General features: G+C 31.1%; 2 protein-coding genes across 2 annotated transcripts in view; one reads left to right on the plus strand and one right to left on the minus strand.

The window, feature by feature from the left end:
• Window positions 1–5,000, plus strand: part of LOC125025074 — a 15,687-nt gene that overhangs the window by 10,197 nt on the left and 490 nt on the right. The window lies entirely within an intron of this gene.
• Window positions 683–5,000, minus strand: part of LOC125025073 (mothers against decapentaplegic homolog 3-like) — a 146,182-nt gene continuing 141,864 nt past the window's right edge. The window contains exon 7 of the mRNA XM_047612961.1: window positions 683–5,000. This exon is cut by the window's right edge and continues 232 nt beyond it. The gene's annotated coding sequence lies outside the window, so the exon portion shown is untranslated.

The following is a 5,000-nucleotide window of genomic DNA, read 5'->3' on the forward strand; positions in this document are numbered from 1 at the left end:
ATATTTATGTATAAATGTAAGTATTTGTAGATATATTTATGTATAAATGTAAGTATTTGTAGATATATTTATGTATAAATGTAAGTATTTGTAGATATATTTATGTATAAATGTAAGTATTTGTAGATATATTTATGTATAAATGTAAGTATTTGTAGATATATTTATGTATAAATGTAAGTATTTGTAGATATATTTATGTATAAATGTAAGTATTTGTAGATATATTTATGTATAAATGTAAGTATTTGTAGATATATTTATGTATAAATGTAAGTATTTGTAGATATATTTATGTATAAATGTAAGTATTTGTAGATATATTTATGTATAAATGTAAGTATTTGTAGATATATTTATGTATAAATGTAAGTATTTGTAGATATATTTATGTATAAATGTAAGTATTTGTAGATATATTTATGTATAAATGTAAGTATTTGTAGATATATTTATGTATAAATGTAAGTATTTGTAGATATATTTATGTATAAATGTAAGTATTTGTAGATATATTTATGTATAAATGTAAGTATTTGTAGATATATTTATGTATAAATGTAAGTATTTGTAGATATATTTATGTATAAATGTAAGTATTTGTAGATATATTTATGTATAAATGTAAGTATTTGTAGATATATTTATGTATAAATGTAAGTATTTGTAGATATATTTATGTATAAGCAATAACACTGTATTTACTTTTTATATAAAAATATTAAATAGATTTTGAACTAGCTTAGGCAGTAAGGAAATGAGTATACAATTTAAAGGGAGTCAAAACCCACAGCTTTTAGGGTTCAATTCAGATATAAAATACAGGTATAAAATATTTAAGATTGGTGATGATAATGAGGATATAAGTACAGAAGGCAGAAGGTAAGTTTACAATCCTATTACAACTTCAATTATGAACCTGAAAATTCCAAATTCCATATTCCATTTAAAAGTAATACAACCAATTACTTGATATATATATACATATTCCACAATGCAACTGCAGAATGACTTAGATAATTTTGTCTGGATTATATAACACACACACACACACACACACACACACACACACACACACACACACACACACACACACACACACACACACACACACACACACACACACACACACACACACTTATATAAATGAGTATGTGTAAATGTGTGTGCGTTCACATCTCTATTTATGTATTTATGTTCATGTGTACATATGCATGTATATGTGTACATGGTATGTGTATATAAAGTTACAAGTGTAGAAGTGTGTATGAGGAGTATAAAAGTGAATGGGTGTGTGTGTGTGTTTAACAAATAATTTTACTAATTGTTTTCCTTTTTTAGATACTGGATGGCTATAGTATGAGGATAAATTTGCTTATGCCACTGACCCTAACAGTGACAGAGTTTGGGAACAGTATAAAGCTAACTGCATTTCTGACAAAGTGGCACACTGCAAGCCAGTGCTGACAGGGTAGATCATGATTGCTGTGACAGTTTGTTGTGGTACTCCTTTTTCCCCCCTTATTTTTAAATATTTCATATCCTTACAACAAATACTGCTATGGAAACAGTACTGTGGTGAGAGCATTAAGAAATTTACATTTTCCCATACACTTCTATGGAAGTTTTTCCTTCCTGCCAAGCTTAAAAAAAGAGAGAAAAGAAAATCAAAAGAAATCCCATTGATAACAAAAGGGTTAATGAACCGTAAAAACAACTAAAAATAAGGTTTGATTGTGAATATGGCATCTGAGCAAAGGAAAGCCAGATTACAAGGCCTTTGGCAGTCTACTTGTTAACTCTCCTAATGCATGACTGGACTCTCAAAGTGAGTGCTGGCTCCATTACTATCAAATCCAGAAATCGCAGACAGCACTCAAGAGCCTGAGATATCTCCTGTAACAAGAGTGAGAAAACGAATTATAAAACGCTAATACCAAGGGCCACGTAACCTTCTACAACCCTTTATGTGACTTGCTTCTTCATGATTAAAACAAAAGCTAGGTGATACACCATCACTGATGAATAATGACTATGACAATCATGGACATAATAATAATTATGGCAGCTGTATAATCTTATGGAGATGATGAATGAGATGCTCGTTGTGACTGGATTAAAAGGCAGATGGCAAATGTCGGAGGATTTTGGTGGAGGTGGGATTTCTGGCCTTAGAAAAGGTAGCCATATTACAAATATATACCTTAATCACCTATTTACTTTTTTTTCCAATATGTCATAAATTCATTAAACAGTACAGTACATTAAAAAAAAGTAAACATGATAAAAATATTTAGTGATAGTAATAATAATTTTTTAAAATGTTGGTTATATTAAAGGTAATGGCCAGGGCTGAGAAATAATAGATTTTCTTCAAAACTTACTCTTTGGTACCATGAGATAAATTTAATCAACAAATAGAATTAATGCGATCAGTAGGTTTGCCATGTCTACCCCTCTAATGCTGCTGCCATGCTGCAAAGTCAAGTTTTGGGAAAAGTGCATGAAGCCATAAAGACACCAGAGAAATACTCATTTCCCATAGGCATGTCTTTAGCTTTCTCTTTAACATTGTGTCTTGCTATCTCTTGTATTTCTCTCCCTTTAACTCAATCATTCTTTCCTTTTTCAGTTACTCAACTGTTCTCCTTCCCTCCTCCTGTTTGTCCAATTTTCTGCCTCTGTTAATGGGTTTCTTGTTTAATCTAGTTCTGCTTTGCTTTAGCCTCTACTAGGACATATCTAATGTTTGAGAAATTAAGTAGATCTGAGAAATTATCAGCATCAGCCAGTCCCTCACTGTGATGTCATCAAGGCCTCACACATTCAATTTAGTTCTGGGGTTAGGCATACTTCAAAGCTGATTTCAATCAAAACTGTAAAACAATTTAAATCCAATTGTTGATGGGAATTATTAAATGATACTAAAGAATAGATTTGGGCAAAATCAGAATAACAATGGCCATTGCCTTTAAAATAATTTACTTGAAAAAAAGTACAACACATTTCATATTAATAGTATATGTTTCATTCATAATCTGTTAAGATCTAAATATTTCTTTCATGCCAAAGATTAAAATAATATGAACTATCAATATTTTTTACGACAAATTCTAAGAGCATGTTCATAATAAATAATGTGACATTTAATACCATTAGGTTTCACCACTTCTCATAATGTATCAAATTCCATAACAGACCACCATTAGCCACTCCCATCTCACACTCACACATGATTTTTTTTTTTTTTTTTCACTCACTCTTTCTCCCTTTCACTCCTTGAATTTCTCAAGTACATATATTCTCACTCTCCATCTCTTGCCCTCAAAACCTTTGCAATCTCGGCCACAATACAGAAAGGTTACAATGCACTTTGTTAAATGATGAGGGTGAATGCCTTAACAAGGCAATTCTTAAAGTTCAGCATCATTACGTATGTACTGTATAACACATCTACACAATCTGACTAACTTCAAACTAAAAAATTATTTTCAACAAATGCAAGCATCTGCCTTGATGCTCTTGCCAAGTAATTTCCATTATGTTTTTGACAACAATAATAAAAACAGAAAAACATGCCACCTCTCATAAAGCTATGTATGGCCACACGCTACCCATAACAGTAGCAGTTCCAGATTCAGAAAAAAGATCATACCCTACACTGTCTAGAAGTAATTTTCCTATACTGAGAGCATAAAACTTACATATATCGGAAACAATAGAAACATAATACTTGAGTACATTATGAGACTAACAATTTGTCTCACTGCAAAAGTGGTCATGTAAATCAAAAACCTTATATGCCACAGAAAATATTTATCATACAATTTTTTTTTGGGGGGAGGGGAGAAAAAAAAAAAAAAAAAAAAAAAAAAAAAACATGCACACAAATGCACGCACACACGCACGCACCTGCTTTTCACTTCCCTCAAACAAAATAAGCAAATGATTCTATATTTGCAGCACAGTAAGGCTGAAGGAGAGGCTGGTCTAGCAACTTCAGTTAGTGGGAAGAGAATATCAATACTTCTACAACCATAAGCAGTGCGTGCGCAGGACTTACATGTTTCTTACCACACATTAATTTCATTAGGTATATTTTCTAATCAGTCAATCCACAATGCTGTTTAGGAAAAGACATGTATGGAGGAAAAAAAAGACCCTCTTTTCTTTTCCCTAATTTTAATAGTTTCCCTGCAAAATATAAAATATAATAAGCAAAGGACATTGTGGACTGATTGAACAGATTTTTTTTATTTTTTATTTATTTATTTTTTTTTTTTTTACTTTTTTACTTTTTAAGAAATTTCTTGCACAGCTGTCAAGCAGTTTCTTAAGTTTATAATACCCAACTGTGGATAAGGCTCACAAGAGACAAGACCAAGTTCTTGATGTGATAATGAAATGTACATGTTTAGATACAAAAATTACACTTCATGCCAACTAAAAGTCCCCCAAAACCCGACTGTCTTTCCAGAGTTTCTTCCTTCACAGCATCAGTCTGCAGAAAGCACATGCACTTCACACTGTTCCTGAGTTCAATGGCAGACAATGTGACATATTCAAATAAATTTTGAGCTTGTATTTTTCTTTTTTTTTCTTTTTCTTTTTTATTACTAGGAATAAAACAAAAAATTAAAAAATAAACAATCAAATTGAAAATTTTAATGAGGCTTAATTTATGTCTGTCCTTCCAGATGAATAGCCATCTCTCAAGCTTAAAGACATAGGTATACATAGAGAGAAAAATCCAGTATAAGATTTAGTTACTCTTAAAACCAGTGTATTAAACAGAGCTGGTACAAGTAATAGGTGGGCACTACTATCAGATGATATGATCACTGGAAAGTTGTACTACACTTTGCCTTCAACCTTTCTGCAACATTATGATCCAGGAGTAAATACAATGTATATCGGAAAAAAAAAAAGCATTGCACTTGCAGTTTTCCCTTCCATTTAAGAGTAATCTCAATTTCTTATAAGCTTGTGCAACACTCAAT

This window comes from Penaeus chinensis, chromosome 4 (assembly GCF_019202785.1).
Source record: "Penaeus chinensis breed Huanghai No. 1 chromosome 4, ASM1920278v2, whole genome shotgun sequence".
NCBI classification, from domain to species: domain Eukaryota; kingdom Metazoa; phylum Arthropoda; class Malacostraca; order Decapoda; family Penaeidae; genus Penaeus; species Penaeus chinensis.